Genomic DNA, 12,801 nt, shown 5'->3' with positions numbered 1-12,801 from the left:
GTGTAAACATTTCTCAATAATCAGATGCAGATCAATGACAAGTTAAGTGATCACAAGGAAAGTCAATTAAGGCAATTTAAGTTCAGAATTTTATTTGTTTGTCTCTTTATTGCTTATTGATTTCCCGCTTTGCTCTAACTCCGCCGCCAGACTGCAGCTCGGGCGCAAAATTACTTTCCTAATTCCTATTAGTCATTGGCCTTACGTTACAAAGTGGCATTAAAATAGCAATTAAAGGTTCACGAAGCAAGAAACGGCTACGGCAATAAGGGGTGTCAGTCATCCCTCCAGCCCGTAAGGAAATAATAGGGTGAGGATTATAGGACTTCAGCACGCAATGAGATGGACGCAAGGGGAAAGGACAAAGCTTTCAAAGCAATTTGGAGCCTGTCTGGAACGCAATGTTGTGATCGCAACTCAGAAAGTGAGGTCGAGGAGCAGAAATGTGATTGTTACATCTACACCATAGAAAACCAGCCTGGTAGGGTGAAATCACAAGGGGCAGACTGGGTGCAAAAAATTCTGCAACATTGTCATTCATCCGGGTACATTGTAGCATGCAGTAGAGGTGACCCTGATCCATCGTCATCTTCATCCAAAAATGTGAGGGATTAATCATATTCTGATAATAGGAATAGGGGTCATAGGGGCAGGAGAAGACCATTAAATGGGGACCCCTCACCAGTCTGCATCATCTGGGTCTGGACCGGGGTCTAATTCTGCTTTGTGTCCCAGGGTCTTGCACCAAACCAGAAGCTGGGCACAGGAGAGGGGTCCTCCACAATGATGCGTATAATGAATCTGCAGGGCTCTGAATTTGGGGTTCTATCCAAGGGGTTGTCATTTGTTCCCACTGTTAGATTGAATCTGTGTAATTGGGTTGAGACATTCCTTTATTCAGAAGTTACAATGACATAAATTTTTCATGTCCGAAAAGATACGAGATTATCCGGAACATAAGTTGGAGATTGGTGATCTGGGTGCTGTGCAGACACTAGTGAGCCTATGGGATGACAATGAGTTGGGTCATTCAACAAACCTGAGACCAAAGAGTGTAAATATGTCACTGCAGGGTGATAGCTTATATCTGGAAATGTTTTTGTCTCTTGTTCAATCGGATTTGGTAAAAACGCGTCATGGCAGGCATCCTAATAGGTCATGTCTATGGCACAGCCTAATAGGAATCTACATAGACTTTGCCATGTAAACATATTGGACCCCATGTATCAAAGTGGTGCAGAATGAAAGTACAACCCCTCACACAAAGAATAAGCCCCCACATAGCAATGTCGATGGAAAAATAAAGTTAGGAGTTTTGGTAGGTCGGAAGGAAAATCTAAAAAAAAAGTTGCCGAACATTAACGTACAAAGTATCCTGCGTCCGTAATGGGTTAAGGAGTGTAAAAATTAGACACCGTTCCCTTTAAGGAGATTATTCGTTACCTTAACAGATTCTGGAGACAATGTAACTTTTTTAAGGGACTTTATAATATTAAAATTATTCGGAGCCAGCTCCCTTTTTATTTTTTTATTCTAGAGCATTTTCTTCTCCATTATAGTAGGTCCTCTTGTCATAAAGAAACCTTTGTACATTGTATCCTTCTGAAAACAGCCAAAAATGAGATCTCTGCCGCTGTAATAGCCGATTTTTTTGTCTTTTAGAATCTCCCGGAATAAAGGCCTGAAAGCCGTGGCGCTCCTTTGGTGATTACCTGGAATATTGTGATGACTTCCCCCCCATTATAATATCCAGAGAACACCCATTATCTCTAATCCGATCCTGCTAAAAACATAATGATATAATAAGGGGATATTCAAGTCATTACCACTCGCTGATATCACAATGTTTAACCAGAACTTGCAATATTAACTCGAAGGGGGGGGGGGGGGGGGAGGGGAAAATTGGGAATTTTTTACAAACTTTTGTAGTCGACGTAAGATCCGTTTCTTCTTCTCCTTCGGTTTAATCTTCTTCGTGTTGGAAGAAAAAGTGACTATGAAATTAAGCCGCTGCTTAAGTAATTCATAAGAATGTGTGATGAAGACATTAGCATGCCGAGGAGGGGGAAAAAAAAAAGATAAAAAGTTTAAGCAGATTATGTGTATGGCGGCACTGGAGGAGGCGATGATGGAGAGGGTTTATCTGTTCTAAAGACAATGAAATAATCATCACGCGGCAAGTAATGAGAAGTGGCGACGACTTAATAGATATTCTATTGCTAACGTACTGATGGGGTCGTTTGGAGGGTTTTTAACTTTTTAATAGGCGGAATTTTTTTTTTGCGCTGTAAATTATTTTGTCATCAAAGAAGGAATTTTTTTGTTTCTAATTTTCTTTATTGTAAAAGAAAAGAAAAATCTAAGATTATTTAATAAGAAACTTGTCAGTTCCGTTATTCGCTTTGTCTGTAAATCGATATTTAAAGGGATAGTCTGGAGAGGAGGCAATGCAACCCATAGGACGTGAGCTGGTTCTAGTCATGTGACCCAGGGTTGACATCAATAGGGAATCCGTTGGTCCAACCTGACGAAATTCTGATAGAGGAAGATGAATAGAACTTAGCTAGCCTTGTTATATTGTATCATTATTCTTGGGGATATGTATTTAATTGATGTGTATAGGTAATACTGCTCGATATTTGCCCACGTGGCAACCAAAATGAAGTTAGATCATGGAGATGTGTCTTTCAATCTGCAGGATATGAGTACAGATCCTTTCCGAGGCCAAGGAACACTAGGATTGAGGAAAACAGAGTCTGTTCTATTGCTATTCTGCCTGATCCAGGCCCAAAAAAACCCTATAAATTAGTTAATTCCCCTATTGATAATGAAATGTCTCTCCTCATTCTGTCCGAGTCTACACAGTAAAGCTGATAAGTAAGCTATGAGAACCAAGAAAAATCAGCCAATTGTTATTTCTGTAGATGAAGTGTAACAATTTTGAAAAGTAAATACAATTGTATACATTTCTTCCATGGCTGTTCACTTTAGGCACTAGCAGCAGCAAAACTTCCAGATCCTTTTATCCTCACATTTAATTCTACCTCTCCATCCAGCAGTGTCCCAAGGCACCCCTGATATCTGCAGCCAATACTTTTACTTTTCGCAGAGGTAACAATTTTTTAAAAAATATTTTAATATTAAAGCTGGTGTTACCTACGGTTGGTAGAGTACAGGGTTTGCTGCATCATTCCAACCTGTTTCTAAAAGCAAGAACTCAGATCTCTCTCTGGAAGGGAGAAACTAAGAGGGTGGTGCTCTTCCTCCTCCACCTCCTCCTCTTCCTCCTCCTCCTCCTCCTCCTCCCATCTCCTCCTCCTTTTCCTCCTCTTCCTCCTCCTCCCATCTCTTCCTCCTCCTCCTCCTCCCATCTCTTCCTCCTCCTCCTCCTCCCATCTCCTCCTCTTCCTCCTCCTCCCATCTCCTCCTCCTATCTCCTCCTCCTCCTCCCATCTCCTCCTCCTCCTCCTCCCATCTCCTCCTCTTCCTCCTCCTCCTCTTCCTCCTCCTCCTCCTCCCATCTCCTCCTCTTCCTCCTCCTCCCATCTCCTCCTCTTCCTCCTCCTCCCATCTCCTCCTCTTCCTCCTCCTCCCATCTCCTCCTCCTCCCATCTCCTCCTCCCCTTCCTCCTCCTCCCATCTCCTCCTCCCCTTCCTCCTCCTCCTCCTCTTCCTCCTCCTCCTCTTCTTCCTCCTCCTCCTCCCATCTCCTCCTCCCCTTCCTCCTCCTCCCATCTCCTCCTCCTCCTCCCATCTCCTCCTCTTCCTCCTCCCATCTCCTCCTCTTCCTCCTCCTCCTCCTCCCCTTCCTCCTCCTCCCATCTCCTCCTCCTCCCATCTCCTCCTCTTCCTCCTCCCATCTCCTCCTCTTCCTCCTCCTCCCATCTCTTCCTCTTCCTCCTCTTCCTCTTCCTCCTCTGAAATAGTTACATGAATGACAAATGGAATAAGATTATCCAAATTGGATTATTCCTTTTTTTTCTAATTTAGAAATCTCATTATATAAATCCTGTAATTCTGAGTCTTCTGTATACAGACAAATCTTCTCTTATAAAACTGTAGACTGGTTATTGAGCATTGCTGGATCTTGAAGTTTTCCATTCTGAGGTAGACGAACAACCCATTCCTGTGACAGACACAATGTAACTCTTCATTTCCCATTTTCCCTAATATTTCATAGTAAATGATGAGGTTACAGTATCTAAGATTGTCTTGAGAATGTTTGTGTTTGTTGGCCAACCCTTCCTATGTCTTCACCTCTGTCTTCCCCGGGTATGTCCAGCACGTTCTCAGTTATGATGGTTTCTGATATCTGAAGCCATTAGAGAATCTTCAGCTAGAAACACATTGGCTGATGCAATTTTATTACCATGCACATGAAGGATGACGGCCATTTTATCTTTATTGAGTGGTTCATTCTCCGTCCCGTCCAATCAATCTTCCATATACAATACATAACCGCAGATAAATCTGTCTTAGGGAGCTTTGCATTGACATTTTAAGGCATTTGCCAGGAGCAATAACTAATTGATATTTTACTTTTACGCCGGATATTTCCTCTCTAATTACTCATTCAACAATTGTGAGGTTACCAATTAAGATGATTTAGTAACAAGAAATGACAGCTACGGAATCAATCCGGGATAACTTATCACATCCTCACACCCCCTAAAATCTAAAGAATGGAAGTCTGGCGAAACGCAGAATATCAGTGTCTGCCGATGGAGGCCAACGCGTTTGATGATAATGAAGAGACGACAGACACTAATGAAGTGAAGAATCTATGGCGGTCTTTGGAAGGGAGAACGTTCTCATTAAGGTGTTGTTTCTTCTACTTCGTCATCTTTGCAAGTTATTCCAAGTTTATATGGATGGTCGGCATCGGAATGACTTACCAGAGTGCTAGACTTTATGGCGATGATGCTAAACCTACATGTCCCACTTGTATAAAATAATCTACCAAATATATAGAGACCGTAGAAACAATTGCGCTCTCCAGTAGTTTGGCTCTGAGGTTTAGCCCATCCTTACCAGATTCCTCTACGTGGAAGTGGAAGTTCCTTCTAGATTTCCTCAGTGGTGCCAATAGGTTTAGGACACTAGTAGGGCGACATGCTCCCATTACCTGCCCTTACCCACAGATACAGTGTAAATACAATGTTACTGTTTCTGATACCGTACAACATAACATACTATAGAGAACATTCTCCTCCAGTGCAGCCTCCATATACAGAACACCTTTGACGACGGGCTGCCCAGAGATCGCACACTCTTGACGCTGGGTCGTATGGACAGTCCTCGTCAGTTCGCCCCCTCTTACGGCATTATTAGTGACACTACAAGCGGTTTTATTCCTAGACACGAGAACATTCTCTTCTCATTATAATTGCGGCTCTGACTGATCTTAATATCCGATAAGTAAAGTGTTTAATTTCCTGTGATGTCGCATCGTGTCACATGGATAGAACAATCTGTGCAAAAAACGGCCAAGAAATCCCTCCGAGGTGATCGGTATCGGCAGTCTCTTAAATATACTCTACGGCGTGGAAAAGCTTAACCCTTTAAGGACACGGGGTAGTTTAATGCTCGGCAACTTTGTCTAGCCGATAGTATCATTAACCCTAAACGGTAGACGCTGGCCTCCTTGGATCAAGCTCAATGCAACAAGTTGACGTTAGACTAAGTCCTAGTAGAGGGGTCGGCAACCTTCGGCACTCCAGCGGTTGTAAAACTACAACTCCCAGCATGCATACTTGCTCTGCTGCTCTTGGAACTCCCATGGAAGTGAATGGAGCATGCTGGGAGTTGTAGTTTCACAGCAGCTGGAGAGCCGAAGGTTGCTGACCCCTGTCCTAGTACATAGTGAAGGAAGACGACGACGGAGTCCTGAGCAAACCTCGGCTTCATCTAGTCATTAATTCCATCTAATACTCACAATCCTCCGAAATCAGGAAACCTCATGAACTAATTTGTCTGTAACAACATCCAAGAAGATAATGAGTATCGAGAGTCGTTGAGGCTGTAACGCGGATTCCTGAGACTTGTGATTCTGAGATTACTGGAGAAAGAGCCAAACAAATGGTCACAATGTAATAAGGAGACTAATGAAATAAACCAGGATGACGGAATTTACAGACGTTCCTAAAGCGTTGGCGCCTTTGTCATGGTAACTGGCGCGGTAACTCTATCGTCCTGAGAATAAATTCTGTTTCTTAGAATAGTTTGGAAACAATATGCTTTATTTACTATCAACTCTACAAGGTTGCAAATATGTATCCAAGGGTGGGTGGGGGGAGTATACGTGGGCCAGGGTGGTCTATCAGGAAAGGCGGTTCTAGAATGTGATTGTATCGATGATGAGCTGTACACGGGGGAGGGGGTGTCTTCATTTCCTAAACTTTTTTTGGCTGTTGACATAATGTAGTCACCGGTATACACTGAATGGCTGCTAGGTCCTCCACCTAGTAGTGTGTTGGATCTCAAATTCTCTGTGATTCACTGGGACATATACAGGGATTAGGTATCAGAGGATTCAGAACGTGCTGGATCCATCTGACCAGGCCATGTCTCTCTACTGCTGAGTGATGCCATGTTTACACCTTTGCACCCTGAAGTCTTGTTTTTCTCCTTCCATTAGACAGTAATGACCCTCGCACTGGTCATCTATTGTTAGACACCAGTGTTGTATTTTGGCTGCAGTCTCCTTGTCTGCTCCACCATTGATTCCTCCAACAAGTTGTTTCCATCTACAAGATCGCCTCTCACTAGATGTTCCTCCTCAAACTTTGAAGGTGGTGGTGTATAAAATCCAGATGAACAAACATTGCTTCAAGTCAATCCAATCATTCGATTTTCATATTGTGTTCTACAAACTGACCCGTGGGAATCTTGCATTGCAACATGGGTGCAAGTGTTGGATCATGGCGCTGCACAAAGTGGAGCTGTGGTATATATGAGGCTGACTGGGGTGTCTTGTGTGGTTGTGCAATGAGCAGCTGAGTATACAGTATATAGTATTAGGTGCAATTGTGACAATGCATGGGATTGAGACCTGCAGAAGAACCTGCTTGGTCAATGAGTCTGGAAAAAATACCATACCAATGTGAATGGAGCTGCACTGAGACAATTTTGTCTTGATGGCGACCATCATTTTCTACTGTAAATCTAAGTGGCCTGGAAAGGGTTAAATGCATGCACTTGTATAAACCTCTGGCTTGGTACTGTGATATGGTAACACTGACATGGGCTACATTCATAGTATTCTCTACCTCCCCTATAAATCCCCTTGAGACTCAGTAAATTGTCTTACAGGACCCCTGGTGACATCTGACCAAGCCATGATTCAGGTGACCGACCTGCAATTATTCTGTGTGCTCAGATCTGTGTCTTTTAACGCCACAATTCAGGGTTTTTCTCAAAACACACAACCACTTGGCCGCCAAGAATCATTTACTCTTAAACATCATTTTGCAACACGCGAGGAGCAAAAAGTCGGAGAGCGATCTGTTTCCTGATCTCATTTACAGTAGGCTCCGATATAACTTTATTTCACAGACATATGAGAAATGGTAATTATATTAGGGATGCCTACAGTAAGAAAAAACAACATTTGCAATATTTTGGGCAAAATGTTTTTGGGTATAACTGACCTCCAGTCCACTAGGGGGCACCTGACATGGCCGCGATGGTGGAGAAGACAGTGTGCAAAGTCCCTGGTTGTGGAGTTGACCACAGGTATATGGTGAATGGCAACTCGGGTAGCAATGGGGAGGCTTGGAGAGGTCTGTAAGAGAAGGAGAATTGGGGAAGGTGTCACCCAAAGAGGCTGGAGAAAGTTCTCTGGATCATTCACTCTTCTGTACGGTTGAGATTTCAGGATCAATCCGATCCAATCATTTTCCAGCCGATCGTGAAATTTGCTCGATCGCCGATCGGAATCCGATCTTTTCCGATCCTGTTTGCTCAACCCTAGTCAATGCTTCTCTATGGGAAAAGTCACTTTTAGGGTTGGGTCGATCTTGAGATAACCTCCGACCTCGATCCTGCTGGAAAAGATTGGGATTGGAATTCCGATCGTGCTTGTGAAATTTACTCGATCGTCGATTGGGATCCGATCTTTTCCGATCCTCGACCTACTCTTCTGCTTTTCTCTTCTGTTCACTTGTAAACCATCTCCTACACCTTAAGTTTCTGACACTTGTTAAGCATAGTCGATTTGTCTTTATCTTCATCTCTTCCTGCATGTCGCATGGACACAATTGGGTATTGAAGACTCCAAAACTTAGTTATTGGACGCTGGAAGTTGCCTTATTGCCCCCTAAACTTGTCGGCCCAAGGTAGCCCAAGCATACGGCCACAGGTCATGGCTAGCCCAAACTTTTTGACTGTACAAAGTTGACATTGAAACTAAAAAGTGCCAAAACCGTTGACTGCAAAACTTCTGGACCTGGAGATCTCTGCGTATATTTCTTATTTCTGTGGTCAGCATTAGAGGAAGAAAAATCAGATGACGGAACGGGACGTGCTGCACTTAACCGAGAAAACCCACACACAATACCAGTGATAAATGGCTGCTATTTGTACAGTTCAGAACATCGGAAGGGTCCACAGGTCAACCCCGCCGCCTGACGCTCACGCATCGCTTCTTGTTTTCGCACAAACACCATCGACTTTCGTTGCAGATTATTATTTAACAAGCGCGGATACAATTTGGGAATCTAAATGGTAAACATTTACATTCGGCCATTGTGCGGAGACGATGTTTCCTGGCTCGGGTCTGATAATGATGCATTTATTTGAAGCGAGCGGTGCGGGCGCTCAGGCGATCTCTCCGGCTTGCAATCATTTTACCTTTTTCTGCTACTGTCGTTTTTTGGATCCTAAAATGGAACAGAAAAAATGAACGCGGCTCCCTCGTAAACAGATGCAAAAAAAGTCCATTAATATGTCATGAGCTTCATTACCGTTCTGCAATTAATACTTTGTTGCCAAGCTGTTCTCTCTGTCAGCGAAACCTGCAATACTAATTAACATAGGGGATGGAGACAATTTGCTTGGGCGATAATGATAGGTGAGGATAATGATGCTAAACACTGATATTCCAACGGGGGATGGATGTGATGTCATCTCCGATCCTCTTGGCTGATTTCTTGTACAGAAAATTAAAAGTAACTTCATTTGCCGAATCGGCCAAGTGTAAGCCGTTGCATAAAATGGGAGAAATGGGATATTGTGGCTCGGAGCACCATAATTTTTGTGGATACTTGGCCTTGGGTGGTCCATTCATAGGATCTTCTAACATAGATCTTCTGGACAATACCACCTACAAGAGGGGAGAAAGCAATGTAGACCTGTCTGGCAATGGCTTATCTCCCAGTCAAGAGAAACCAGATCCTTATCTCTTATGACATCTGCCATCGGTGGAGAGTCAAGAGGACCCCATAAATAACTGTTGTATACAGGTGTCAGGATGGGATCCCACAGATTTTCATTCCGTTGCACAGCGCCACCTGTGGGTCAATCCAGCTCTCGCCCTCGGCATTGGACGGTGAAGTGCGTGAAGTCTGTCCAGCGTTCAGCCTACTGAGCATGCTCGGACTTTTTCGAGACGCTCAGAGGCTAAGTCCCATTCCTCCCCTACTGAGCATGCTCGGAAATTTTGGAGGTGCTCAGAGGCTAAGTACCATTCGGCCCATACTGAGTATGTCCGGTGAAGTCATGGCCACTGCCCCTGTGGGCAGGGACTTGCCTTTATATGGTGTGAGCCGACGCCTGCCGGGTGCTCACATTTTGAATATTACTTTGAGACAGGAGGTCAGAGCTAGGTTCTTGTGAAAGGCAGCTTGTCAGTTCAGGGGTTCTAATGTAGGATTCCTGGGTACTGCCGGTAGGGACCTGAATAGCTTGTACTGTCCAGTAATATTGTAGCTCCAAAGCTGTTGTGGAGCCCTTTGTGTTGCTGACCAGGGGCAACATTTTAACCCTTGGCAGCCTTTACTGCAGCCTATACTAAGGTGCAGTTCCCCAGTAAGTTACTGGTGAACGGTTGTTGCAGCCTGTTCACATTAAAGCTGCACAAACCCATTTACCCGGTGAAGTCAACTGGTGTAATCCTCATTGCAGCCAGTTCACATTAGGAGCTGCCCAAACACATTCACCCGGTGAAATTAACACTGTTCACACTTGAGCCGCACAGACATACTGCTGCTTCGTTCAGGCAGACGGCCGCCCTCCTAGGGCTTGTGGACCTCGACTGCAGCCACTACCGCAGTCAAGAGGATCTGTCAAATTATAATCTTATATATATATATAACAGGCTACTTGAGAAATCTTTGGCTTGCTGGAAGTCTCATGGAGTTGCTTAGTACTGTTGTAGAGCGAACCGCATGAAATTCATCTTCTGAATATTGGAAAGTTTGCCTGGCAGATTCATTTCAAGTCCAAACTGGAATTTCTATTAATTTATTCTGGAGGCTCTTCAGGAGATGCATAAACATAACAGTCATACTCCCCTCACTTGAGCTATGTGGTGGGGTCCATTGCACACCCCTGTCCTCTTTGGGTCTCTTCTGGCCTCTTCCAGCTTTCTAACCAAAGCCAAAATCCAATGCAACCACCAAGATCTGTGCTTACACCTCATCTGTCATACTAAGGTCAATCAGGAGGTCATATTGCATATGTGCAAGCGGGCCCATGAAACTTTAGTTATGTCATTGAACCAGCTGCATGGTTCTCCCCTGTAATATGTAGGCCCTTGTGCTTCACAATCCCCAAGACGATGTAGGGGACATATCAGGTTGTGTCTCATGTAACTCCTCATGACTTTTTTTGTAGCAAGTGGCAGAAAACTTGGTCACCAATGACAAAAAGGTTGGCGTATACAATATCTTCAGCTACGGAGAATTCAGTGTCTTGATAAACTATCCAATGTGTATTCTCCTCTCCCCGCCATAAATACCCATATAACATCCTCGGTTATCCTTCATAGAGCCGAGCGCCTTTACCTAAGACGTTAGAAAATGGAAGGAGCTCCTCTCCGACAAGGACAGGTGGTGCGGTTATTTAGGGCTCTGCATCAGCGCCTCTGCCCGATCCTCGCAGCTCACCGACATGATTTCCTGCTTTGTTAATTAATAACCCAAACTGCTTTGCTGTTACCTGGTCCGGTCAAAGACAGAGAATTTATTTAATCAGATTTATTAATGCAAGCTGGAATATGCAGGCAGGCGAAATCTGCAAGACATTCAATTATAGGAGTAATAACCCAGAAATCAATTACACGATGGGTCCAGTTCAATGTAAAACAGAAGAGAATAATAAAAAATTAACAAACCAAAGCAATTAAAATATCATTCATTAGAGCCTGGACCAACAACTCACCATGGAGGAGAAAGGCTTTAAATAATGCAGAGGTTTGTCTTTTCGCGCTCATCGATTTGGGAGAAGAGTGGACACCTCCGCAGCTACTTTCAGGCAGTGACTGATCTCTCCTCGTCTTGGAAGCCTTTGAAATCCTTGTAGGCATTGTCTGCGTATAAAAGGGTTCTACACCTCGTAGGTATTGGGGCGGATTTCACCAAATTCTGGCTTGATTGGCATCATACAATTGACCTTCATGCTGTGAGCCACGTCTATGTATTCTACGAACATCTTGGGGCTTTCTTGGAGGACGTGGTTTATCTTGAAGGGGATTTGACTTGCCATAAAGGGTAGTGACTTAGGAATATTCATTGTAAGTCAAACAAATTACATTTTATGATCAAGGAGGCCCTTACTAAAGACATAGGAGTCCCATCTGGGGTACAAGTACAACAATTGTAGTGCCTAATGGTTAGAATGATCTGATCTCCATCATTGTCCCATTGTTTGGTGTCCTTCAAGGTTCTATCTTGGGACAACTTTTTTTCAATCTACGCTCAGTCTGGGAATCGGATGCTTTCCATAGTTTTCAGTGCCACTTCCATACTTACAGTATATTGGAGTTTAACAAGGCTCACCAACTTACCCTTCTGCTATCCACCAGAATGTCTATCATCTATAGTGTCCTTCTAAAACTCAACATGGATAAAACATAATTCATCATCTTTCCTCCACTTCATTCAATCCCCTCCAACTCGACACATTAATCACAGGTTATTGGATCCAATTTTCCCAGTCTTACAAGTTTACTATCTATGAGTAAACAATGAATCTGTTTTTGTCTTTCCAAGCCCCATATACAAGTCCTAACTACATCCTACAGCTTAAAAATGTATCTAATCTTTCCTCAACCCTAAATTCTTATCTCCCACCCAGTTGACCACAACTTGCTTCCCATTGTCTCAATTTAAATGCTCCTGTCCTTGCCCAATCCAGTCCAGTCTCTATATCCCTGACCTAATCTCCTGTCCACAATGTGTCCTCTCCATATATCGCTCACCTAATCTAATCTCCTGATACCTCCTCACTTGTAATCCATGATATCTCCAGAACCTGTCCTCTCCATACAAGACCTAATCTCCCAATATGTCCACAACCTGTCCTCTCCATACATCCTTTACCTAAAGTAATCTACTGATACCTCCTCACATGTAATCTCCAGTCCACAACCTGTCCTCTCCATACATGACCTAATCTCCCAATATATCCACAACCTGTCCTCTCCATACATGACCTAATCTCCCAATATGTCCACAACCTGTCCTCTCCATACATCCCTTACCTAATCTCCTGATACCTCCTCACATGTAATCCATGTAATCTCCAGTCCACAACCTGCCCTCGCCTAAACTAATCCTCCAAGTCCTCCACATATGTAATCTC

The sequence above is a fragment of the Leptodactylus fuscus genome, chromosome 10 (assembly GCF_031893055.1).
Source record: "Leptodactylus fuscus isolate aLepFus1 chromosome 10, aLepFus1.hap2, whole genome shotgun sequence".
NCBI lineage: Eukaryota > Metazoa > Chordata > Amphibia > Anura > Leptodactylidae > Leptodactylus > Leptodactylus fuscus.
This window is presented reverse-complemented; position numbering follows the sequence as displayed.